This window comes from Pan troglodytes, chromosome 17, assembly GCF_028858775.2.
Source record: "Pan troglodytes isolate AG18354 chromosome 17, NHGRI_mPanTro3-v2.0_pri, whole genome shotgun sequence".
NCBI classification, from domain to species: Eukaryota; Metazoa; Chordata; class Mammalia; order Primates; family Hominidae; genus Pan; species Pan troglodytes.
This window is the reverse complement of record NC_072415.2, coordinates 2,632,999-2,660,869: the sequence shown is the minus strand read 5'-3', so window position 1 is coordinate 2,660,869 and position 27,871 is coordinate 2,632,999. Positions and strand designations below refer to the sequence as shown.

The following is a 27,871-nucleotide window of genomic DNA, read 5'->3' as shown; positions in this document are numbered from 1 at the left end:
CTACAGAGAATAGCTCTGGTGCATTTGGGGATCCCTACAGTCCCGGGCCCTCCTTGTCCCCTGCTGCCTGTGCTCCTTTCCTTGCCTGCTGTCAGAGCCTAACATGGAGGCAGTTGCCACCCTGTGAGCCTGATGGAGCTGTGTCTGACTGGAACTTCTGTCTGGGGTTTTGCGAAGACCTACTTATGAATATGGTCTGTCCAGATACCTTGTTTCAAAGGAAGTGAGCAAGAGCTAGCAAATGTAGCCACCCCACAGCTGATAAACAACTTTGTCTTGTTTTTAAATCATCAATCTTCATTTCACATTGGAATAAAGTAAGTGAAACCTGCTACCCGAGCCTCGGCCATGTGTTCTGTAACCCAGACTCATGTGGTTGTGGGGGCTGTTGTCAGAAATGTTATAAAAAATTTATGCATAAATTAGATCAAATATAAAATTATGCTTATAATGTCACTTGAGTGGGAGGTAAGAGGGTAGAGTCACAGGAAATCTGTTGGGGTTTACACCCCTGCTACTTACCAAGCTCATGAGAGTGTGGCACTGGTGACCATCACCTGACATTGGTGACAGAAGAGAAAAGGCCGATGTGAAGGCCAGGTAGGGGAGAGGTGCCACGCTGTGGCACCAGGCCCTGCGCATGCTGGGCCTGTTAGATCACTGAACATCTAACTACCTGGGAACCAGCTCTTTTCATATTATTTGAGGCAAGACGATGGGGGAGCACTCTCCAGAAGTCACACTGAGCTGGGAGAATGGAGGAGAGTCTACATCCCACCAGCTTACGGTAGGTTTTAGATTGAGCTGGACTGTCTTGGAGAGCTAATGAGATGGGAGGAAGACAGTCCCCCAGGTGCACCTGACAGCCAGAGCCTATGAAGTTAAGGGGGTTGTGTGGGGGTGGCCTGTCCCTATAAGAGGAGGAGCTTAAAGGTCTTAAAGCTGGTGGCTGCTGCTCTGCCATCCCTCTACAGAGCAGGCAGGTCCTCAGCTGCACAAATATCTGAATGTCTTTTGGAGTGTTAGAGTCCTCTATGTCTTAGAAATTTTGAAAAGAAAAACAAATCTCAATTTTAATGTTGATTAGTTTCTCTGAGCCAATTGGGGAAAAAAAACGTCCTTCACCTCAAAGGTTTAAGTGACACCGAAGGGTAGCCACCAGTGTCTCGGCCACTGAAGCCTCATGCATGCTCCCACTACCAGTTTGATTTGCAGCCCCATAGTTGTGTTGTACTAAATATTCTTTCCTCTGGCCTTGTCCAGCGAACACGGTTCACATGGCTAACACCACTTCTTGAGATGCGAGCACCATGCAAAGCTGAGAAGGGATTGGGTTTTGTGACCATTGTGCCTCCTCCTCACCTGAGAGGCCCATTTTTCCTGGTTGATTCATTAAGTGTATTAGTGCTGTCAGTCGCCTTTGGACAATTCAAATGACAAGTGGCTGTTGATTCATAAAGAAAATGAAGCCTTTAGATGTGAAACCCTCGTTTTCTCTTGTCCTTCTCTTAGGTGAAAGATTTTATTTTTTTCAAAAGGCTACATACTGGTATCCCAGCAGGTGGAATGTGAGAACGGGCATTTGTTAGGCTATGGTTTCAATGTGGATGGGCAATTCTTCAAGATGGAAAACCAAGTCTCACTGAGTTGCTGCAGCCATAGTCACCTTTCTCCACATCCCCCACCATGGGCTTTCACTTTTCTCCTGTGCTTGAATTTTTTTCACATAGAAATTGTTTATACACACACACACACACGTCACACTCTGTCAGTGCAGGGGCTGAATCTTGGTTCACTGCAGCCTCAAACTCTTAGGCTCCAGTGATGCTTTCACCTCAGCCTGTCAAGTAGCTGGGACTACAGGCATGCAAAGCTACGCCCAGACAATTTTTAAATATTTTTCTAGAGACTGAGCCTACTTATGTTGCCCAGACACGTCTTGAACTCCTGGGATCAAGCGATCATCCCACCTTGGCCACCCAAATTGTTTAGATTACAGGTGTGAGCTACCACTCTCAGCAAAAATATATTTTAAAGAACCGTTACAACCAAATTATGAGTTATGATTATGCCACTGCCCACCAGCCTGGGCACAAGAGCAAGACCTTGTATCCAAAAACTAAGCAAAACTAAACAAGAACAAAAAAAAACCTTATAAACAAATTAAATTTTAAGATTATGTCATCTGTGTCCTTCCCTGCCCTCCAAGCTATCAATGTTAAATATAATGGTTATTGAGAAAATGGTTAGATATTATTAAGAAATTTCTATATATCCTCCAGCTGAGAATAGGTATTCTGATGTGGCCCAAATATATTCTCACCGCTACTTTCACTGTCTCAACTAGCAAATCAGGACACCTGCAGAGGACAGCTGGCCATTTTTAAATAGAAAGAGAAATACCCCCGTTCATGACAGTAATCCAGTGATTTTCAAAAAGACAAGTCAGACTGACATGCAGTGCAGTCAGGCCACAATTACCCTGGAATAATCACTTCACACAGAATGGTTGAGGAGACTTTCTAAGATGAGCAAATTTGGGCAGCATAATCCTTGCTTATTTATTCCCGGCCCCCACTGCCTGCCTGATTCCTAATGGCCACCCTACAATGTGGTCAGCAGTGGGATGTAGCATGGTGAGAGAGGGGCTCAGGGATGGGATGAAGGTCTTTCCTGCATTATCAAAATGCAGGTTAAAAAGTTGTTAAAAAGATGTCCAAATGTTCTAATTCCTACTCTTAAATAGCTGCTAAGATGCATTATACAACAGACCCAGGTAAGGGAAGGAGCATGTGCATTTCAAGTCTCAGCTCACATCTTAATTAGCTGTGATACTCTGGGCATGTGACCCCAACTATATGAGCCTGTTTGCCTGTCAACCCAAAACAATCCTAAGCAAAAACACCAAAGCTTGAGGCATCCTGCTACCCGACTTCAAACTATACTACAAGGCTGCAGTAACCAAAACAGCACAGTACTGATACCAAAACAGATATATAGACCAATGGAACAGAACAGAGGCCTCAGTAATAACATCACACATCTACAACCATCTGATCTCCGACAAACCTGACAAAAACAAGCAATGGAGAAAGATTTCCTACTTAACAAATGGTGCTGAAAGAACTGGCTAGCCACATTCAGAAAACAGAAACTGGACCCCTTCCTTACACTTTATATAAACATTTTCTCAAGATGGATTAAAGTCTTAAATATAAAACGCCAAACCATAAAAACCCTAGAAGAAAACCTAGGCAACACCATTCAGGACATAGGCATGAGCAAAGACTTCAGAAATAAAATACCAAAAGCAATCACAACAAAAGCTAAAATTGACAAATGAGATCTAATTAAACTAAGAAGCTTCTGCACAGCAAAAGAATCTATCATCAGAGTGACCAGTCAACGTACAGAATGACAGAAAATTTTTGCAATCTATCCATGTGTCAGAGGTCTAATATCCAGAATCTACAAGGAACTTAAATTCACACACACACACAAAAAAAAAACATCAAAAAGTGAGTAAAGAATATGAACAGACTATTCTCAAAAGAAGACATTTGGCTGAGCGTGGTTGATCAAGCCTGTAATCCCAGCACTTTCAGCCGTGGAGGCAGGTGGATCATGAGGTCAGGTGTTCAAGACTAGCCTGGGCAACATGGTGAAACCATGTCTCTACTAAAAACACAAAAAATTAGCATGGTGTTTTGGCGGGTGGCTGCGATTCCAGCTTCTTGGGGGGATGAGGCAGGAGAATCACTTTAACCTGGGTGGCAGATGTTGCAGTGAGCTGAGATCCTGCCACTGCACTCCAGCCTGGGTGACAGAGCAAGACTCCATCTTAAAAATAATAATAAATAAAATAAATGAGAAGAAAAGGAAGAAGGAGAAGAAGAAGAAGAGGAAGGAGAAGAAGAAGAAGAAGAAGAAGAAGAAGAAGAAGAAGAAGAAGAAGAAGAAGAAGAAGAAGAAGAGGGAGGAGGAGACATTTATGTGGTCAACAAACACACAAAAGGAAAAAGAAAAAAGCTCATCATCACTGATGATTAGAGAAATGCAAATCAAAACCACAATGGGATACCATCTCACACCATTTGGAATGGCAGTTATTAAAATGTCAGGAACAACAGATGCTGGTGAGGCTGTGGAGAAATAGAAACGCTTTTACACTGCTGGAGGGGGTGTAAATAAGTTCAACCATTATGGAAGACAGTGTGGTGATTCCCCAAGTATCTAGAACCAGAAATACCATTTGACCCAGCAATCTCATTACTGGGTATATACCCAAAGGAATATAAATCATTCTAGCATAAAGACACATGCACTCATATATCTATTGCAGCACTGTTTACAAAAACAAAGACTTGGAACCAACCTAATGCCCATCATTGATAGACTGGAAAAAGAAAATGTGGCACATATACACCATGAAATAATATTCAGCCATAAAAAGAATGAGTTCATGTCCTTTGCAGGGACGTGAATGACGCTGGAAACCATTCTCTTCAGCAAACTAAAACGGGAACAGGAAACAAAACACCATATGTTCTCACTCATATGTGGGAGTTGAACAATGAGAACACATGGACACCGGGAACAAAACATCACACACTGGGGCCTGTTAGGGTGTTGAGGTCAAGGGGAGGGAGAAAATTAGGACAAATACCTAATGCATATGGGGCTTAAATCCTAGACGTCAGGTTGATAGAAGCAGCAAACCACCATGGCACATGTAAAACTATGTAACAAACCTGCACGTTCTGCACATGTATTCCAGAACTTAAAGTAAAACAAACTAACAAAAATGCACTAAGGCTGAAGGGGAGTGGGGGTAGGGGCAGGAGTCAGGCGGGGATGGGTGAGTCCTGGAGTTTTATCCAGTCATTGACACTGATGTGGGAACCGCCCAATCAGGCGCTCAGTTGGAGAGGACAGGAGAGGAGGGCGTGGCTTCCGGCGTTTGGCGGGATCTTTGTCTCTTCCTGGCGTTGGCACAGGAACTTGGGATCCGTCTCCTCTTTCGCCTCCTCCACTTTGGGAGCCCCGGGCTACTCTTTCACAGCCCCTGTTGCCCTGTGATCTGTACGTCCTTGGGGACGCACAGTTAAGATGCCAGGACATCCTGGAAGCTGGGAAATGGTGAGTATACGGGGTTCGCCATCCCGAGAGGGGAGAGCAGGCTGTGAAACCGGCAGGACCGGCCTCCCCACGGTTAGCTCCGAGTCTCCCGCAGCTTGGCCCTCAGTCCCCTGTGGCTGCAAGATGGCCGCTGGGCCAGCCCCGAGGCACCCACGTCCCGCCCGGCCCATCCGGTCCTGTCCCTGGGCAGCGCCCTGCTCTGCGCCCACAGCCATGGGTATTTCCCAGATTGTTCAGGGAGGCCTGGTGGGTCATCAGGGAAAAACTGCCACTGGGTGTTTGCGTGGGAGGAGCTGCGGCCCGTGGGGTCCCCAGTCTCTCTTGTTAAAAATTAAGGGGAGTCTATGTTAAAACGTTAACCAGTTTATCTGAACAAACAGTGATTGGTGAAATGGAAAGCACCCAGCCATGATTTCTGGTCCACCAGAGGGGCATAAAGGAAAGGCTTTCATAAGATGTATGAGAAAGCAACCAAAATTCAATAATTGGTTCCAGTTATGTAGTCACCTTATTTGAACTATCCAGATGGAAATGTCCTGGTTACATATTCAGAGGTTAATTGCATGTTTGCCATTGGTTAAACGTGCATTTTGTTTCAGGCTAAGATAATGGTTTATAGGAAATGTATTTGAGTTAGGTTTTAGTTAGTTAGTTTGTTTGTTTGTTTTTTTAACCTATGAACACAGGGCACTAGAGCCACTTTAGACTAATTTTCTGCTCTTTAATTATTTTAACACTCCAGAGGAGGACTGGTTTTCTCCTGTGTTTTTTTAATATATGGCAAGTGGAACCTCTAATCGACCACCCTGTTTTTCAGCCTAACTCAGACTTGCGGTAAAATTATCAGTTCCCACTTTCTTTGCTGCATTCTCAAATGCAACACAGGAGAACAGCTTTCCCTTGCAAATTTACAATGTTGTTAACTATTTGTCCTTTATTATACATTTCATTAAAGTTTTCTATTATTGGATTTATTTCTACTTCTCCCTACAGTTCTGCCCATATTTGCTTTTTATATTTAGAAGCCTCCCTTTTGGGTGCATAAATATATATAGCTGTATTTGCTTGACAAATTAACCTATTATTATTGTATGGTAAACTCATTTCATGCTTGTGAGAGACATTGCTAGAAAGTCTATTTTGTCTAATTTAAGCATAACTACCATTGAACTCCTATGGCTATTATTTGCATGGAATATCATTTTCTATCTTTTCACTTTTAGCCTATGCTCTTTATTCATAATTGAGTCTCCTGTAAGCAGCATATTACGAGGTTTAAAAGTTTCATTTATCCGCTCTGTCTGCTTTAGTCTCTTTTGGCTGTTATAACAGAATATCACAGACTGGTAATTAATAAAGAACAGAATTTTATTTGACTCATGATTCTGGAGGCTGGGAAGGTAAAACACCATGTTACTGTTATCTGTTGAAGGTCTAGTTGCTGGATAATAACATGGCCAAAGATGTGAGGGAGAGAGAGCTTTTTTTTTTTTTTTAATATATAACAGATCCTTTCTTGTTAAAATTAGCCCATTCCCATAATAAGAACATTAATCCATTCATGAGGGCAGAGTGCTTATAGCTTAATTAATTTTTAAAGGTTCTGCCTCTTAATTCTATCACATTGGCTATTTTATCGTAAATTTTGGAGATGACATTCAGTCTACAGAAGTATCTGTTTAGTAGATAATTTAATCTTCTTATTTGTAAGGTAGTGATAGGTAAGCAGTTACTATTGTACATTTGTAGTTTTCTGTCCATTTTAAGTTTGCTTCTTTTTTTTCTGGTTCTGTCTTTCCTGTGGTAATGTTCATTTTTGTTGAGACAAAGTTATGCTTTCTTGCTCAGACTGAAGTTCAGTGGCATATCACAGCTCACTGTAGCCTCAATCTCCTGGGCTCAAGCAATCCTCCCACCTTAGCCACCCAAGTAGCTTGGACTACTTGGACATGTACCACAACACCCAAGGAGCTTATGATTCTTCCACCTTGGCCTCCAAAAGTGTTGGAATTATAAGCAGGAGCCACCATATCCAATGTGTAATTTTTGTTGTTTGTGTATGCTTTAATTACTTTCTCTTTTTCTTTACTATGTTTTTTTCCCCCAGTGGTTATCATGAGACTTATGTAAAACATCTTGTATTTTAATAGTCTAGTTTAAGATGATAACAATTTAGAGTATTCTGAATTTCAGTATGTATTTACCATTTTTAGTGACATTTATACTTTAGTATTTTTCATATTTTTAGTTAGCATTTCATCATATCAATGTGAAGATTTCTTCCAGACCATGGCTGGAGAAGGAAAGAAGGTGTGTTTTGCCTGATTCAGCGACTATAGAGAGAACCAAGTTCTGCAGGCCTGTCACCTAAGTCTCAGGTGAGTATGAATTCTCTTGTGTTTTTCACAGATTTTTGCAGTGGCAGGACCAAGGTCAAATGAGTTGTAGCCAAGTCTACAGTAAGATGTGGTAGTATTCTGTTTTGAAGCGAGGACCATGATTGGCAAGCTTGCCATTTGGTCAAGTGCTTACCCTCTGAAGATGTCTTCCTTGCTCTTTGCCTCCAGCTGGGTGTCACAAACTCAACTGGATTCTAAGGCTTTCATGAATGCACTTATGTTTCCTGTGGCAGCTGCATTATGTTGTGGGGGATGTGCATGCAGAACCTCCCATTCTGTCGTCTTGCTTATGTTACTCTCCTTTACGTTTCACTTTCGCAAATGAATGTCAAGCTGGTGATTTTTAGATTCAAAAATTCTAAAATAAATTGCTGAAATTTCCACATTATGTAAGCTATTAATAAAATGTCTTGTAGGTGCTACATATTTATTAAAATTTTTGGTTGTAATTTTAAGCTCACTGCAGGCAGAAAGGAATCATTAACATTTATATTCTTTTTTTTAGTCTGTATCTAAATGATGGTATATTTTAATTCCAGATATTTACTTTATACTGCAGTAATGCTCGTCATATTTTGCAAAATTTATGTTGTTCTTTTATTTGGAAATATAAGGCTTTTTTAGCTCCTGAAATCTATATTATAGGCATATAATTTTATTATATTTTGTGGTAAGAAGTGCAGCAACATATTGAGAACATAATAAAATTATCCTGTCTTTTTAATGATTATTTATTAAATTCTTCTCATTAGAGCCTGTTATTAATGATTGTAATGTATTTTCGGTATAATTTTACTGCAATTTATTAAATTCTAATGACTTAATTTGTCTGCTTTTCATGAGTGCACACAGTTGAATGCTGTAGATATCTAAAGAATTATTTTTTGGCCGGTTGTGGTGGCTCATGCCTGTATTCCCAGCACTTTGGGAGGCCAAGGCGGGTGGATCACGAGGTCAGGAGATCGAGAGAACCCTGACTAACATGGTGAAACCCCGTCTCTACTAAATATACAAAAAATTAGCCGGGCATAGTGGCAGGCGCCTGTATTCCCAGCTACTCAGGAGGCTGAGGCAGGAGAATGGCGTGAACTCAGTGGGCAGAGTTTTCACTGAGCCGAGATTGCGCCACTGCACTCCAGCCTGGGCGACAGGGCAAGACTCTGTCTCAAAAAAAAATTAAAAAAAAAAAACGGTTATTTTCCATTGTAAATCTATGTTGTATTCAGGATTTTATGCTCGAAAATCTCTCTTCTTGTTTTCAATTCCGTGTTATTGTGTTTCTTTTCTTGGGAGTTATGTTTTCTCAGATCAGTTAACTGTATTTTTGTTTTAAAGCTTGATATCATCAGTCGAAAGATAATTTTTAGCTCGGTACAGTTTATCTCAATGTGTTGTTTAATATATGTGTGAATTAGCTGTGTTTGTTGCTTATAGGTATATCTGTATGTTTTTCACTTATGTAAGTATGACATCTTTTTCCTTGTTTTTTTGTTTTTTTCTTTTCAGTTTCAGATAGGCTTTTATTTTTTTTTAAGAGAATTTTAAAACAGAGTCGAAAGAACAGAAATCAGTTATTTGTCCTCTTGCAGGGCGGGGAGACAACTTCCTTCCCCACAGGTTTAAGGCTATGCCTAAGTGGTGAGTCTTGGGGAGATGCAGAAAGGATCCATCCCAGGCAGTTGGCTGGACTTAAGTAAGCATAGCCTTTGGGCCACAAGGCCTGATGTCTTGGGTACTGGTCTGGACGTAAGTCCCCATCTTCCCAGAAATATCGTCTTTTATCTGCAACAACTGGCTGGAGAAATATTTCAGAAAGATGTGTGTCTGGAACACCCAAAGGCATACGTTTCCTTTCTCCTTGGCATAGGCCTTGCAGCACTGAAGAAAGACCAGGTTTGCAATGGAGCCTTCAACAGTCTTCATCCCTATGGAACTCAGGGTCTCATAGGGTGACAGGAGAGGAGACAAAGCTAACTTGGGAAGAGTCTTTGTCCTTCAGCTTCTCCCCTACTGAAACACTATATATTTGGCCCACAGTTCATAGCAAAACACACATGCTCTCTTTCTTTTTCTCACACCCACATCTCAGGAACCCAAAAACTTGATGGCAGGTAGCTCTGGGTATCCTTGGTCTGGCATTCACCCACTGGGCACCTAAGCTGTCCTAAAGCTCTTTTCAATCACTTCTCACTGTTTCCAGGCCCATGTGGGTAGGTGTTCCAGGCTTCATTCTTTCAGGCTGATCATAAAGGCACAGTGCGGGAAAATCCCCTACTGTGATGGCCATTGCTGGGAAGCAGGAAAGGCTAAGGGCCCACTGCTGCCCAAGGCTAGTGTAGACACCCTCTGCTCCACTCATCTCCTCAAAGATTGATATCAGGTGCAGCAGCTGCTGTCTGGAATGTTATCAAACCAGGACTGCACAGGCACTGCATTCTCTGTGTGGAAGACGTAAGAAGCAGGCGAGTTGTCCAGGATGAGAGTTTTCCTCAGGTCCCTCCCCAGATGGCTGAGGTCATTGACATAGCAGCCTTGGTGGAACAAACGTGACTCATGGGCTAGGCAACTCCAGAACACCTCACACTGGTCCATCGCACCCATCACAATGTGTCTGGAATTGGTGGGTTCTTGTTCTCACTGACTTCAAGAATGAAGCCACAGACCCTCACGGTGAGTGTTACAGTTCTTAAAGGTGGCATGTCTGGAGTTTGTTCGTTCTGACATTCGGATGTGTTGAGAGTTTCTTCCTTCTGGTGGGCTCGTGGTCTCACTGGCTCAGGAGTGAAGCTGCAGACGTTCGCGGTGAGTGTTACAGCTCTTAAGGTGGCGCATCTGGAGTTGTTCATTCCTCCAGGTGGGTTCGTGTTCTCTCTGGCTTCAGGAGTGAAGTTGTGGACCTTCACAGTGAGTGTTACAGCTCATAAAGGCATTGTGGACCCAAAGAGTGAGCAGCAGCAAGATTTATTTTAAAGAGCAAAAGAACAAAGCTTCCACAGTGTGGAAGGGGACCCGAGTGGGTCGCCACTGCTGGCTGGGGCAGCCTACTTTTATTCTCTTATCTGGCCCCACGCACATCTTGCTGATTGTTAGAGCCGAGTGGTCTTTTTCACAGGGCGCTGATTGGTGTGTTTACAATCCCTGAGCTAGACACAAAGGTTCTCCACATCCCCACCAGTGTAGCTAGATACAGAGTGTTGATTGGTGCATTCACAAACCCTGAGCTAGACACAGGGTGCTTGTTGGTGTGTTTACAAACCTTGAGCTAGATACAGAGTGCCGATTGGTGTATTTACAATCCCTGAGCTAGACACAAAGTTTCTCCATGTCCCCACCAGACTCAGGAGCCCAGCTGGCTTCACCCAGTGGATCCCCCACAGGGTCTGCAGGTGTAGCTGCCTGCCAGTCTGGCGCTGTGCACCCGCACTTCTCAGCCCTTGGGTGGTTGATGGGACTGGGTGCCGTGGAGCAGGGGGTGGCACTCATCCAGGAGGCTTGGGCACACAGGAGCCCACGGATGGTGGGGAGGCTCAGGCATGGCAGGCTGCAGGACCCAAGCCCTGCCCTGTGGGAAGGCAGCTAAGGCCCAGCGAGAAATTGAGCACAGCAGCTGCTGGCCGAGGTGTTAAGCCCCTCACTGCCTGGGGCCGGTGGGGCCAGCTGGCGGCTCCGAGTGCGGGGTCTGCCGGGCTCGGGCTGGCCTGCAAGCACTGCATGCCGCCCTGGTTCCCACACGCACCTCTCCCTCCACACCTCGTCGCAAGCTGAGGGAGCCGGCTCCGACCTTGGCCAGCCCAGAAAGGGGCTCCCACAGTGCAGCGACAGGCTGAAGGGCTCCTAAAGTGCTGCCAAAGTGGGAGCCCAGGCAGAGGAGGCCCTGAGAGCGAGCAAGGGTTGTGAGGACTGCCAGCACGCTGTCACCTCTCAACAGGATCTGCATACTTGTTCAGGCTGGAATGAAGAGAGCAAAGAAGAAAACACATTTAAACAGTTCCTCCAGTCATCTCAGGAACTCATCCATATAAGGCTTCATGGTCCCCTCAATCTTTACAGTCACTAGGCAGTCAGCATTGCTGATTGGCTTAATGGAGCTATGCACAAGGGTTTCATCCATGTCAGTGACCATACAGATCGTTCCTTGATTTTTCTCTGTCACCTCTGGGAGCAGGCAGGTCCCTGGGATCTGATAAAACTGATACTGGAGACCCTGGAGCTGATCCGACTTAGCAATGGTGTTGACTCCCTCCTTATGTGTGGAGAAGTCAGTGGGGGAACTTGACTTGCCAACATGCTGGGTGCAAGAGCAGCAGAAAGGTACCTTCTAAGATGTGACAAACATGAGGCCTCTTCGGAGAGCACTTTGGAAACCAGGCCTTGCTTGCTAAGGACCAGGGCATCTTCCTTCCATGCCTGGGTGATGATGGAGCCTGCTTCCATCTAACAGTCCTGAGGGCTTGGCTGGCTGGGCGGGAAGACAGCGGGCACGTTGGCTGGATTGGGCTGGGGGGCATGGGCTGGGGCCTGATTCAGTTCCCGAGAGTCTGACTTCCACAGCTGTTCACATACCCCTTCTTTCCATCACAGGCCGGGAAGGGAGGCGGCCTGTAGGGACAGTGGACGGCCTTGGCAGCAGCTCCCCAGGGTGCACCCAGCCCCAATTCCCCAGTAGGAGCTTCAGGATCCTCAGTTTGGGTCTAACATAGGGAATCCACCTCATACTCAGTGTTTTTTCAAGTTTTATTTTAAGTTCAGTGGTCCATATGTGATAAGCTTTTTTTTCAACTTTTATTTTAAGTTTAGGGGTCCATGTGCAGGATAAGCAGGTCTCTTACATAGATAAACGTGTGCCATTGTGCTTTACTGCACAGATCATCTCATCACCCAGGTACTAAGCCCAGCATCCACAGCTATTCTTCCTGTTGCTCTCCTTCCCCTCCCCCATGCCATGAAACAGGTGTCCAGTGTGTGTTGTTCTTCCTGATGTGTCCATGTGTTCTCATTGATCTGCTTCTGCTAATAAGTTAGAATAATAATAGGTGGTGTTTGGTTTTCTGTTCCTGCATTAGTTTGCTGGGAGTAATGGCTTCAAATTCCAACCATGTCCCTGCAAACGACATCATCTCATTACATTTTATGGCTTCATAGTGTTCCATGGTGTATGTGTACCACATTTTCTTTATCCAGTGTATCATTGATGGGCATGTAGATTGATTACATGACGTTGCTATTGTAAATATTGCTGCAATGAACATATGTATACATGTATATTTAAAATAGATTTATATTCCTTTGGGTGTATGCCCAGTAATAGTATTGCTGGGTCAAATGGTATTTCTGCTTCTAGGTCTTTGAGGAATCTCCACACTCTCTTCCACAATGCTTGAAATAATTTACAATCCCACCAACAGTGTAAAAGTGTTCCCTTTTCTCCACAACCTCACCAGCATCTGTTTTTATTTCTTTTTTACTTTTTATTAATAGCCATTATAATTTGTGTGAGATGGTATCTCATTGTTGTTTTGATGTGTATTTATCCAGTTATCAGTGATGTTGAGCTTTCCCTGTTTGTTGGGCACATGTATGTCTTCTTTTGAGATATGTCTGTTCATGTCCTTTGACCACTTTTTAATGGGGTTGTTTGTTTTTCTCTTGTAAATTTTAAATCCCTCATAGATTCTGGGTATTAGACATTTGTCAGATGAATACGTTGCAAAATTTTTCTCCCATTCTCTAGCTTCTCTGCTCTGATGATAGCTTCTTTGGCTCTGCAGAAGCTCTTTAGTTTAATTAGACCCCATTAGTCAATTTTTGCTTTTGTTGCTATTTCTTTTGGTCTTTTTGTCATCAAATCCTTCCTCATGCCTATATCCTGAATGGTATTATCTAGATTTTTTCTTCTAAGGTTTTTATAGTTTTGGGTTTTACATTCAAGTCTTTAATCCATCTTGAGTCAATTTTTGTCTATGGTGTTAGGAAGGGTTCCAGTTTTAATTCTCTGCACATGACTAGCCAGTTATCCTAGCACCATTTATTGAATAGGGAGACTTTTCCCTAATTCCTTGTTTTTGTTGACTTTGTCAAAGATCAGGTTGTTGTAGGTTTTTGGCTTTATTTCTATGCTCTCTATTTTGTTTCATTTGTCTATGTGTCTGTTTCTATACCAGTACCATGCTGTTTTTGTTACTGTACTCTTCTAGTACAGTTTGAAGTTAGGCAATGACCCTTTCAGCTTTTTTTTTTTTCTTAAGGTTGGCTTGGCCATTTGGGCTCTTTTTTGGTTCCATATGAATTTTAAAAAGTTTTTTTTTTCTAATTATCTGAAGAATGTCAGTAGTTCAATGGGAACAGCATTGAATCTATAAATTACTTAGGGCAATGTGCTCATATTCGTGGTACTGATTCTTCCTCTCCATGAGCATGGAATGTTTCTCCATTTCTTTTGTGTCCACTCTGATTCCTCTGAGTAGTTGTTTGTAGTTCTCCTTGAAGATATCCTTCACTTTCCTTCAGAGCTGTATTCCTTGGTGTTTTTTTCTCTTTATAGCAAATGTGAATGAAAGTTCATTCATGATTTGTCTCCCTGCTTGCCTGTTGCTTGTGTATGGGAATGCTAGCTACTTTTGCACATTGATTTTATATCCTGAGATTTTGCTACTGTTGCTTATCACCTTAAGAAGCTTTGGGGCTGAGACGAAGAGGCTTTCTAGATATAGGGTCAGGTCATCTGTAAAGAAAGATAATTTGACTTCCTCTCTTTCTATTTGAATACTCTTTATTTCTTCCTCTGGCCTGATTTTCCTGGACAAGGTTTCCGAACGGGAGTTGTAATGGGAGTGGTGAGAGAGAGCATACTTTTCTTGTGCCGGTTTTCAGGGGGAATGTTTCCAGCCTTTGCACATTCAGTATGATATTGGCTGTGGGTTTGTTGTATATGGCTCTTATTATTTTGAGGTATGTTTCTTCAGTTCCTAGTTTATTGAGAATTTTAAACGTGAAGGAATGTTGAATTTTACTGGGTGCTTTTTCTGCATCTATTGAGGTAATCATGTGGTTTTTTTAATTTAGTTTTCTTTATGTGATGAGTCACATTTGTTGATTTGCATATGTTGAATCAATCTTGCATCCTGGGGACAAAGCCAATTCCATTGTGGTGGATGCACTTTTTAATGTGCTGCTGGGTTTGGTTTGCCAGTATTTTATTGAGGATTTTTGCACAGTGTTCATCAAAGACATTGGCATGATGTGTTGTTGTTGTTGTTGTTGTTGTTATTGTTGTATCTATGTTAGGTTTTGGTATCAGGATGATGCTGGCCTGACAGAATGAGTTAGAGAGAACTTCTTTGTCTTCAATTTTTTTTGGATAGTTTTAGGAGAAAATGTACTATCTCCTCTTTACCTCAAGTCAAATTCAGCTTGCTTGGTAGGCTAGTTCTTACTGCCTCAATTTCAGAACACATTATTGATCTATTCAGGGTTCAGTCTTGTGGAGAGTTTATTTTGCAAGGAAATTGTCCATTTCTTCTAGATTTTCTGGTTTATGAGCATAGAGGTGCTTATAGTATTCTCTGATCGTTGTTCTTATTTCCATGGGATCAGTGATGATATCTCCCTTATTATTTCTATTTGTGTTTTGTTCTTTCTTTTCTTATTTATTTGCCTAGCTAGTGTTCCATCTAGTTTATTAATTTTTTTTTCATAAAAACAGCTCCTGGATTGGTTGAGTTATTATTTTTTTTTTTTTGGAAGAGTTTTCAGTGTCTCTATCTCCTTCAGCTCTACTCTGATCTTGGCTATTTCTTGTTTTCTGCTAGCTTTCAGGTTTGTTTTCACTTGGTTTTCTTGTTCTTTTAGTCAAGATGTTAGGCTGTTAACTTTAGATCTTTCTAATTTTTTTTTTTTCTTGTGGGACAGTTTCACTCTGTCACACAGGCTGGAGTACAGTGGCATAATCTCGGCTCACTGCAACCTGCACTTCTCGGTTTTAAGTCACTTCTGCTGTCTCAGCCTCCTGAGTAGCTGGGATTACAGTTGTGAATCACCACACCTAGCTAATTTTTGTATTTTTTTGTAGAGATATGGTTTTGCTGTTGGCCAGGCTGGTCCTGAACACCTGGTCTCAAGTGATCTGCCTACCCCAGCCTCCCAAAGTGCTGGAATTACAGGCATGAGCCACCATGACCGGCCCTTTCTAGCTTTATGATGTGGACATTAGTGCTATAAATTTCCCTCTTTTCTTCATTTCTAGTGATTATTTTATTCTATCTTGGTGAGTAGTCAGGGAAATAATCTTAAATTTACAATCAACTTATAGTTTAAATCTAAATAATTATGTGAGAAGAACCCTTTGTTATTTGAAGGGGATGTTTGAAGATTTTGTAACCGTGCCTTTTAGGTAGTCCTAAATTTCTAATTGTAGTTAAAAACATGCCATTTTCATTTCTAACATTTTAAGTATATGGTTTAGAATTGGTAAGTATAGCTCTATTTTTTTTTGCAATATGTTTTAGATAATTTTTGTCTTACAAAAGTAAAAGTGAATACTCAATTAATTGTGAAACAAGTTAGTTAGCTTGCTTTAGTTAGATAGCAAGAGAAGGGTCCCTGGAAAGTCCCTGGCCCTTGGGTCAGTGTCTCATCCCTGCATAACATAAAAGGAATCCTGGAAAAAATCAAGCTGCAGACACTAACAAGGTAACTAGCACATGATGTTGTGCTTGGAGACATGCCCATGGCTGCACAGACAGAAAAACCTCTGGCCCATTTGGATAAAAACTTGTACAAACCTCCAGCTCACTGAGATAAGGGAACAAGACCGACCTGGCATAGAAATGCCTTTGTTTGGCCAGGCACGGTGGCTTATGCCCGTAATTCCAGCAATTTGGGAGGCAGAAGTGGGCGGATCACCTGAGGTCGGGAGTTCGAGACCAGCATGACCAACATGGAGAAACCCCGTCTCTACTAAAAATTCATAATTAGCCGGGCGTGGTGCCTCATGCCTGTAATCCCAGCTACTTGGGTGGCTGAGGCAGGAGAATCACTTAAACCCAGGTGGCGGAGTTTGCTGTGGGCCGAGATCACACCATTGCACTCCAGCCTGGGCAACAAGAGCAAAACTACGTCTCAAAATAAATAAATAAATAAATAAATAAATAAATAAATGATAAGAAAGTACATCTCAAAAAAAAAATGAAAGAATTAAAGAAAAGAAAACGAAGAAAAGAAACGCCTTTGTACTTTGTGCAGTCAGTGGGCTCCCAGGAAAATGTTTCTTCTCCTTTTGTGGGCATAAGCGCAGTGGGCCCTGGTGCATTCCGGTCGACACTCTCCTTTACTTGAACTGTAAGTCTGACCTCTGTGAATAATTACTTCAGCCCCTGATTGCTCCCGGGACAAGCTCCTGCGCCAAGCTTTCACTTTAGCTTCTGATAAGTCTTGGGCCAATCTAAATAGCATCTATGAATCATCCCTTCAGCTCCTGATTGGCCCCGGGCCAAAGTCCTGGGCCAAGCTGAGCCACACTTTTTTCAAGACAGCCTGTGAACTAGGCACATTTCCTTCTCTTCCTTTCCCAGTCCATAAAAACCTTGGACCCCAGCCTCACAGAGGTCACCCCATTCAGAAACTATCTCTGCTGGCAAAGAGCTTTCTTCTCTTGCTTATCAAACTTTCAGTCTAACCTCACCTTTGTGTTCACGCTCCTTAATCTCCTTAGAAGTAGAACAAAGAACTTTCGATGCTATCTCAGACTATGAGAGACTGTTACATCTTGGTGCACTGCTGAGACTACAACACTTGGTTTCTTTGAGTTTGACTAAATATTTTACATAGGTGTAATTATACAGTTTTCCTTTTTGACTGTCTTGTTTTACTTAACAGAATGTTTTCGAGATTTGTCCTTATTGTAGTACTTTTCAAGATTTCCTTATTTTTAAGGCTGAATGCTATCCCAGTGAATATACATGCCCTGTTTGTTGAATCTACTCATCCTTAAAGGTACATTTGCTTCCAGGTAGTATGTTTGTGAGTAATGCTACAGTGTACATAATTGTGCATATATCTATTCCATGTTCTGCTTTGCCTGTTTGGGATATTTTTCACACACTGATTTAGTACCATGTGTATTCCCTTGCTTTTGTTGTCTGATCCGTTGATGTTACATCCCCCAAATTATTGCCGAGACCAATTGTCATGAAGCTTCACCCTTCTGTATTGTGCTAGGAATTTTACATCTATAGATTTTACATTATAGTCTTAATTTTTTAAAATTGACACATGTAATTGTACAAATTTTGGGGAAACAATTATGTATATATGTTGTATAGCAATAAAAATCAGAGTACTTAGTGTAATTATTGCCTCATACATTTGTTATTTTTATGGTGAGAACATTCAAAAGCTTCTTCTCTAGCTATTTTTTATATCTTTATGTATTAACTTTTTTTAGAGACAGGATCTTGCTCTAACACACAGATTGGAGTGCAGTGGTGCAATCCTAGCTCACTGTAACCTCAAACAATCTTCTAACCTCAGCTTCCCAATTAGCTGAGAGTACAGGAAGCTGCCTCCATGCCTGGATAATGTTTTAATTTTTCATAGAGACGGGGTCACACTATGTTGTCCAGGCTCATCTTGAACTTCTGTCTTCAAGTGATTCTCCTACCTCATTCTCCCAAAATGTATGGATGGCAGGAATGTGCCACCACAACTGGTCTCTTTTAGCTATTTTGTAATATGCGATACCTTTTCATTAATTATTATTATTCTACTGTGTAACAAAAAACAAAAACTTATTTCTCCTATCTAATTGTAACACAATACTTTTGAAGCTACCTTTTACCATCTCCCTGCTTCAGTCTCTGGTAACCCCTGTTGTACTCTTTGCTTATATCAACCCTTTTTTTCAGGTTCCTCAAATGAGTGGGATAATAAGATCATAAAGTATTTGTGTTTCTCTATGTGGCTTATTTTACTTAACATGGTATGCTCAAGGTTCATCCATGCTCCTTTAACTGACAGAATTTTATCCTTTCTTATGGCTGAATAGTATTTCACTGGGCATATATAGTACATTTTCCTTATCCATTTATCTGTTGCTGTACATTTGAATTGATTACATATATAAGCTATTATAACTAGTTCTGTAACTAACATGGAAATGCAAATATCTTTTTGACACAGTGATATCCTTTCTTTTGTATATACATGCAGGAGTAAAATCGCTGGATCATGTAATACATCTATTTTTAATTTCTTTCAGAAACCTCCATGGTATTTTCTATAGTGGCCATACTAATTTACAATTCCACCAACAATGTATACATTCACTCATTTTATATCCTCATTAGTACTTGTTTTATTAAATTTTTTTATTATAGCCATTCTAAATGGGAGTGAGGCAGTACCTCATTGTGGTTTGGATTTTCATTTCCTTGGTGATTAGTAATGTAGAACATCTTTTTATGTTCCAGTTAGCCATTTTTGTATCACTTTTTGACAAACATCTATTAAGATCTTTTGCATTTTTTAAATTAGATTATAAGTGTATTTTATTTTGAGATTTTAAAGTTTCTTATTTATTCTGAATATTAGCCTTTTGTCATATGTATAGCCTGAAAGCATTTTCTTTTATTGCCTAAGCTGTCTCTTCAATCTTTTAGTTTTTTTTAATATGGAAAAGCATTTTAGTTGGACATAATGTTGTTTGCTTATTTTTGATTTTGTTGCCTATGTTTTGACATGTTATTTTAATAATCCTTTTCCCGTCCAATGTTATAAAGCATTTTTTAGTTTTTCTCTAATAGCTTCATAATTGATAGCGTTACATTTAAGTCTTTAGTTTGAGTTGATTATCACATATGGCAAGGCACTGGGGTCTAGTATAATTTTTCTGAATTTAAATATTTAAATGGCCCTGCACCGTTTATTGAAGAGATTAGCTTTTCCCTAAAGTGTGTTCTTGGCAATTTTGTTGACAATCAGTTGGCTTTAGGTGCATAAACTAACTTCTGGGCTTATTGGGCACATTAGTCTATGTGTTTGTTTTTATGCCAGTACAGTGCTGTTTTGGTTACTATAGCTTTGTAGCAAGTTTTGAAGTTTGATAAAGTGATGCCTTTAGCTTTGCTTACTTTGCTCAAAGTTATTTGTCTATTCAGAGTTTTTTGTGGATCCACATAAATTTAAAATATTTTTTCTATTTCTGTGAAAAAATGTCATTGATATTTTGATAAAAATCACTTTACGTCTGTAGATCACTTTGGGTAGCTATATTAACAGTATTCTTCCAGTGTATAAACACAAGATTTTTTCATTTATTCATTTGTATTTTATATTTTTTATCCATGTTTTGTCGTTTTCAGAGTAGAGATCTTGTACCTTTTAAGTTAAGTTTGTTGCTAGGTGTATTAGTCGGGCTCCCTAGAGAGATCACAAGATCTCACAATAGGTTGTCTGCAAGTTTTAGGAGCAAGGAGAGGCAGTCCACGTCCCAAAGCTGAAGAACTTGGAGTCTGGTGTTTGAGGGCTGGAAGCGTCCAGCACAGGAGAAAGATGTAGACTGGAAGCTTAGGCCAGTCTCTGCCTGCTTTATATTCACTGGCAGCTGATTAGATGGTGCTCACCCAATTAAGAGTGGGCCTCCCTTTCCCAGCCCACTGACTCAAATGTTAATCTCGTTTGTCAACACCCTCACAGACACACCCAGGATCAACGCTTTCTATCCTCCAATCCAATCAATTTGACAGCCAGTATTAACCATCACATTAAGTATTTTAATTTTTGTACCTTTTGCTTATGGAGAAGAAACGTTGGATGAAATTCAACATTCATTATGATGAAAACTCTCAACAAATTAGGAATAGAAGTTATGTTCCTCAACACAGTAAAGGCCATTTATGACAAAGCAATGCTAACATTATACTAAATAAGGAAAAGCTGAAAGCTTTCTCTCTGAGATCTGGAACAAGACTAATCATCCCCACTTTCAGACCTCTTATTCAACATAGTACTGGAAGTCCTAGCCAAGGACATTATGCAAGAGGTAGAAATAAACTCATACTAATAGGAAAGGATGAAGTCAAATGGTCTCTGATTGTGGACAAAATAATCTTATATGTGAAAAACTCTAAACACTACACCAAAACCTAATAGAACTACTAAACAAATTCTGTAACATTGCAGAAAATCAACAGAATAGCAGCTTTCTGTATGCTGATAGCAAAATATCTGAAAAATAAAGTTTAAAATTCCATTTTAATAACTAACAAAAATTAGTTATTTTGAGTTTATTTCTTTATATGAGGTGGAGTCTTTCTCTGTCGCCAGGCTGAAGCACAGTGGTGTGATCTCCGCTCACTGAAACTCTTGCCTCCCGGGTTCCAGAGACTCTCCTGCCTCAGCCTCCTGAGTGGCTGGAACTATAGGCCTGTGCCACCACCACCAACTAATTTTTGTTTGTATTTTTAGTAGAGACGTTGTTTCCCCATGTTGGCTAGGATGGTCTTGATCTCCTTACCTTGTGATTCACTTGCCTCAGCCTCCCAAAGTGCTGGGATTACAGGTGTGAGCCACCACACCCGGCTTTGAATTTATGTTTTTATTGGTGCAAGGTAAGGTCTAACTTTGTTATTTTATCCTTGTAAATTTTTATTATTCCCAATACTGTTTGTTGAAGAGACTGTTCTTTCCTTATTGTGAATTCTTGGAACAGTTTTTAAAAATACGTTTACTAAACCCATGAGGTCTTATGTCCGAACTCTCTCATCTGTTTCATCATTCATTTGTCTTTATGTCAGTACCAAACTGTTTTGATTACTATACCTTTATAGTATGTTTTGAAATTAGAAAGTATGATGCCTCTATCTTTATATTTTTTCCCCAATATTATTTGGCTGTTTGCAATCACTTGAAATTCCATAAAAATTATAGAATATTTTAAAACTTCTGCAAAAAGTTTCATTGGTATTTTGATAGAAAGTATATTGAATCAGCTAGGGGTGGTGGCTCATGCCTGTAATCCCAGCACTTTGGGAGGCTGAGGAAGGTGGATCACCTGAGGTCAGGAGTTCGAGACCAGCCATGGAGAAACCCCATCTCTACTAAAAATACAAAATTAGCCAGGTTTGGTGGCACTTGCCTGTAATCCCAGCTACTTAGGAGGCTGAGGCAGGAGAATGGCTTGAACCCAGGAGGTGGAGGTTGCAGTGAACTGAGATCACACCATTGCACTCCACCTTGGGCAACAAGAGCAAAAACCCATCTCAAGATAAAAAGAAAGAAAAGAAAAGAAAGAGCATTGAATCAGTAAACCACTTTCGGTAGTAGTGACATGTTAAAAATATTAAGTCTATAACCTCTTGAACAAGAGTGTGTTTGAGAATTTGTTGTTTAATTTTTACTTATTCTTTGACATGCTAGTGTTTTTAACTTCTTGTTTTATTGTATCATAGTTAGCAATAATTTTGTAATTCCATCTGCTTAAATTTGCTAAGATTCGTTTTTTAACTTAACAGGTGGTCTATCTGGAATATTGTGGCATGTGTGATTGAAAGTATTGCAGAGTCTACTGTTGAGTGGAGAGATATAAATGTGACTGTTAGGTCTAATTGTTCTATCGTGTTGTTGAAGTCCTCTGTTTACTTATCCATCTTATGTTTGTTTTTTAATTTACATTACTAAAAGTCAGATATAAAAGTCATTTACTGTTATCAGGTGCTGGCTACTTCATGTTTCAATTCTGTAAAATGTTGCTTCATATGTTTGGGAACTGTGATGTAAGGCACATGCGTTACTGTTGTTGTTTTATTGTTGTATGTTGTTTTAATGTTGTTGCTTTTATTGTTGTATGTTGCTTTATTGTTGTTGCTTTTATTGTTGTTGTTTTTATTGTCCTTTTCCTCTTGTCTCTTGAGGAAGTTTTTGATATAATATGTATTTTGTCTACCATGACAGTATTTGATTTTGCATTTAATATTTTTTATTATTCTTTCATGTACAGGTTATATGTGTTCCAGATCATAATTTGGTTATTTGTAGGAAGCAGAGAGTTGAATCTTGTTTCATGAATTTATTTAGTGAAAGTATGTTTTTGATTGACATAATTAATTTATATTAAAAAATTACTAAAAGGGAATGATTTCGTATTGTATTTTGTTTCTTTTTTGTTTTAGGTCCTGTAGCTTTTTTTTTTTTTTTTTTTTTTTTGAGATGGAGTCTCTCTCTGTCGCCCAGGTTGGAGTGCAGTGGTGAGATCTTGGCTCAATGTAAGCTCTGCCTCCCGGGTTCATGCCATTCTCCTGTCTCAGATTCCCCAGCAGCTGGGATTGCAGGAGCCTGCCACCACGCCCGGCTATTTTTTTTTTTTTTTTTTTTTTGGTAGAGACGTGGTTTCACCGTGTTAGCCAGGATGGGCTCGATCTCCTGACCTCGTTGATCCACCCACCTCAGCCTCCCAAATTGCTAGGATTACAAGCGTGAGCCACCGCCCCTGGCCGGTCTTGTAGCTATTTCGTTCCTATTTTTCTCTCTTGTTCTCTTTCTTAGTGTACTATTGATTTTTGTAGTGACATGTTTTAATTCCTTTCTCACTACTCTCTGTGTGTGTATGTCTTTGTGTGTGTGTACTATAGGTATTTCCTTTTTTTTTTTTTTGACAGGGTCTTGCTCTGTCACCCAGGCTGGAGTGCAGTGGCACAATCTCTGCTTACTCAAGCTCTGCCTCTCAGGCTCAACTCAAACAATCCTCCCACCACAGCCTTCTGAGTACCTGGGACCACAGATGTGCACCACTACTCCTGGCTAACAGTTGTTATTTTGCATAGAGACAGGGTTTTGCCATGTTGCCCAGACTAGTCTCAAAATCCTAAGAACTGTAGGTATTTTCTTTGTTGTTACTATAGATATTACCAAGAAAAACTACTATTGCATATAAAACCCTGCCTCTTTATGGCTCCCTATGTGTTTTATTGATGTCACAAATTATATCATTTTGTGTTGTGAATCTATTGGCACAGATTTATAGTCATTTTTAAGTCTTTGTTATCTCAAATATATAGCAGAATTAAAGCATTCTGTGCATCTTCATTATAATTACAAAGAATATTATGATTGTGTACATAATTTTCTTTATTAGAAAACGTCATATTTTACATAATTTTGTGTTGCTCTCATCATTATTTCATTTTTTAATGTGAATGACTATTTAGCATTTTTTAAGACAGGCCTAGTGGGTATAAATTTATACAGTTTTTGTTGATCTTGAATATTCTTTATTTTTATTTTTTAATTCATTTGAAATGATAGTTTTGGCAGACATAGTGTTCTTGGCTGGTACTTGCCATTTTTTCAGCACTTTGAGTATGTCATCCTACAACCTCTTACCTGTAAGTTTTTTTGCTGAGACATCTGCTTGTCATCCTGCAGGGGTAAACTTGTACATGCTAAGTCACTTTTTTCTTGCTGACTTCAAGATTCTTGGTGTTTTAACTTTTGAATCTCTGATTATAATGTGTCTTGTCATGGGTCTCCCTGTGTTGTTATTAGTTAGAGTTGGTAAAGTTTCATTATATTTTAGGTCATTTTCTCCCTCAAATTCTGAGTTCTGTGTCACTGTTTGTTTCTTGAAATAACTTTGCTGCTATCTTTTTTCTTTTTATTTTAGAATTCCCATTATTAGTATATTGGCCATCTTAATGGTATCCTATAAGTCCCTTAGGCTTTCTTAATTTTTTAAATTATTTTTAGCCTCCTCACCCTATAATTTCAAGTGACTTCTTATGAGGCTTGCTGAATTTTTTCCTGCTAGATCAAACCTGTTGTTGGACCTTCTAGTGAATCTCTAAACTCAGGTATTTTACTTTTCAGCTCTACACGTTGTTTCTATTTTGTACTTTTAATCACTTCGTTGATAATCTCATTATCGTCATGCATTGTTTTCTTTTTCTGTTTAGCTTTCTATGTTCTTCTTTAGCTGACTGAGCATCTTTAAGCTAGGTGTTTTAGCCAGGCACAATGACATGTGCATGTAACTCCAGCTACTTTGAAAGCTAAGGCAAGAGGCCTACTGTATTAATCCATTCTCATGCTGATAATAAGGACATAAAAAAGACTACGTAATTTATCATGAAAAAAGGTTTAATGGCCTCACAGTTTGACATTGTTAGAGAGGTCTCACCATTATTGGACCAAGCAAGAGACTTTGTTCAGGGAACCTCCAGTTATAAAACCATCAGATCACATGAGACTTAATTGTTATCATGAGAACAGCACGGGAAAATCCCACCCGCATGATTCAATTACCTCCCACAGGGTCCCTCCTAGGACATGTGGAGATTATTACAATTTAAGATGAGACTTGATTGGGGACACAGAGCCAAACCCTATCAATTACTTAAGGCCAGGAGGTTGAGACCACCCCGGGCAATATTGTCAGAAGCTATGTGTAAAAAATATTTTTACAGATTAGTCAGGCATGGTGGAATGTTGTGTAGTCTCGGGAAGTTGGAGGCTGATGTAAGATTATTCCTTGTGTTCCCCAGGAATTTTAGGCTGCATTGAGCTATAATCATGGTACTGTATTCCTGTCTTGGTGAGAGAGTAAGACCTCTTTTTAGAATTTCAAATTTATTTTACATTTAGGAGGTACCTACACAGGTTTTTTCCATGGATATTTTGTATAATGCTGAGGTTTGAAGTATGAGTAATTCCATCACTCAGGTAGTGAGCATAGTAATAAATACACAGTTTTTCAGTTCTTGGTCCCTCCCTCTCTCCACCCTCTAAGAGTTGTCTATTATTTTTGTTTTTATGTCCGTGTGTACCCAGTGTTAACTTCCATGTATAAGTGAGAATATGCAGTATTTTCATTTTCCATTTCTGTATTAATTTGCTTTGTATAATGGCCTTTAGTTGTATTAACGTTGCTGCAAAGGACAAGTTTTTTTTCGTTGTTTTTTTTTTTGTTTGTTTTGTTTTGTTTTGCTAAGTAGTATTGCTGTACATGTGACACTTTTTAAATTCAATTTACCATTAATAGGCTGGACACGGTGGCTGACGCCTGTAATCCCAGCACTGTAGGAGGCCGATGTGTGTGGATCATGGGGTTAGGAGATCGAGACCATCCTGGACAACATAATGAAACCCCGTCTCTACTGGAAATACAAAAGTTAGCCGGGCGTGGTGCCATCTGCCTATAGTCCCAGCTACTCGGGTGGCTGAGGCAGGAGAATTGCTTGAACCTGGGAGGTGGAGGTTGTAGTGAGCTGAGATCATGCCACTGCATTCCAGCCTGGGAAACAGAGTGAGACTTCATCTCAAAAAAAAAAAAAAAATTACCGTTAATAGGCACCTAGGTTGATTCATGTCTTTCCTATTATAAATAATGCAGTGATGAACCAACAAGTGCATGTGCTATTTTGGTAGAATAGTTTATTCTCTTCTGGGTATATACGCAGTGGAGAAATTGCTGCATTGAATCATAGTTTAACTCTCAGTTATTTGGAAAATCTCCAAACCACTCTCCACAGTGGCTGAACTAATTTACCTTCCTATTAACAGTGTATAAGTGATTTTTTCCCTCTAAAACCCCATCAACATCTATTATCATTTTACTTTTTAAGAAAAACCATTGTAACTGGTGTACAATGATGTCTTATTGTGGTTTTTATTTACATTTCCTTGATGGTTAGTGATGATAAGCTTTTTTCATGTTATTTGGCCACTTGTACGTATTCTTTTGAACAGAGTCTGTTATTGCCCACTTTTTCATGGGGTAAATTTTTGCTTGTGAATTCTTTAAGTTTCTTACAGGTTCTCAGTATTAGATTTTGTCAGGTTCATAGGTTATGAATATTTTTCCCATTCTGCTAGCTTTGGGGTTAGTTTGTTTTTATTTTTCTAGTTTCTCTAAGTGTGATGTTAAATTGCTAGTTTGAGATCTTTCTAACTTCTTGATGCAGGTATTTAGCACTCTCAACTTTCCTCTTAAAAGTGCTTTTCCTACATCCCATACATTTTGTTATATTGTGTCTCTTCTATTTCAAAATCTTTTTAATTTTCTACTTTAATTTTTGTCTTTACCCAAAATTCATTCAGGAGCAAGTTGTTTAATTTCAATATGATTCTGTGATTTTGTGAGATTTTCTTGGTATTCATTTTTATCTTTGTTCCATTGTGGCCTGACAGTATGGTTGGCATAATTTTGTTTTTTTTTTAAATGTATTGAGAATTGCTTTATGGCTAGTAAGTGGTCAATCCTAGACTATATTTTGTGAGCAAATGAGAAGAATTTACTTCCTTAGATGATGGGTGGTGTATACTATAAATGTCTATTAGTTTCAATTGATCAAGTGTCAAATCAAATTCCAGAATTTCTTTGTTAAGTTTCTGCCTGGATAATCTGTCAAACACTGTTAGTGAGGAGTTGCATTCCCCTACTATTATTGTGTGTCTGCTTGAGTCTTATTGTAGGTCTAGCAGTACTTGTTTTATAACTCTATGTTCCCCAAAGTTGGGTGCATCTACATTTAGGATAGTTAAGTCTTTTTGATGAATTGAACCCTTTATCATTATGCAATAACTTTCTTTGTTTTATTTTACTATTAATGATTTATAGTCTTTTTTTCTTAAAAGAGAAACAATTCCAGGTATGGTGGCTTATGCCAGCACTTTCAGACTGATGCAGTAGGATTGCCTGAGACCAGGAGTTTGAGACCAGCCAGGGCAACATAACAACATTCTGTTTGTACAAATTTTTCTTAAAGAAACTATACAGCTGTGGTAGTGTGCCCAACAGTGGTCATATTTACTCAGGAGACATAGGTGGCATGACTGCTCGACTTCAGAAATTTGAGGTTACAGTGAGCTGTGATTGCACCACTGCACTCTGTCCCAGGAGATAGAGTAAGATCCTGTGTACAAAATAAAAAAAATAAAGAAAAATAAAATGATTTTAAGTTAAAAAAATAATTCTTAGATCTCCACTTCTTGAATATATATTTTTAAGATATATTTTTCTCATTTGATTACGCTATATTTCCTGGTTGCTTTTACATACTGTGGTTTTGTTAAGGTTTTGGTCAATTAAGAAATCACTGCCTATTTTATCCTTTATGAAATAGCTTTATATATGGGAAAATTGACAACATTCAGCCACACTAGTCATTCCGGGAGCTTCTCCAATCTGTTGTGAAAATGTGTCTTCTTTGGACTACTGTATGTATTTTCTTGTTAATAAGGTTTACCTCTGTTTCCTCTTAGGAGCCTTTAGTATCTTCCCTTCGTCACTGTTATAGGCACAACAGTCTCTGTTGTTGTAGGAAGCATTTATCTTTATTCTGATA

General features: G+C 39.8%; 1 long non-coding RNA gene across 2 annotated transcripts; it reads left to right on the top strand.

Moving 5' to 3' along the window:
- The first annotated feature begins 4,939 nt into the window (after positions 1-4,939).
- Positions 4,940-27,447, top strand: LOC134808699 (uncharacterized). Of its 2 annotated transcripts, XR_010152110.1 has the most exons (3): positions 4,951-5,139; positions 7,388-7,517; positions 25,567-27,447. It is a non-coding gene; the product is annotated as an uncharacterized LOC134808699 (long non-coding RNA). The 2 variants fall into 2 exon arrangements; XR_010152109.1 differs by lacking the exon at positions 25,567-27,447 and having other exon boundaries at positions 4,940-5,139; positions 7,388-8,291.
- The last annotated feature ends 424 nt before the right edge of the window (positions 27,448-27,871 follow it).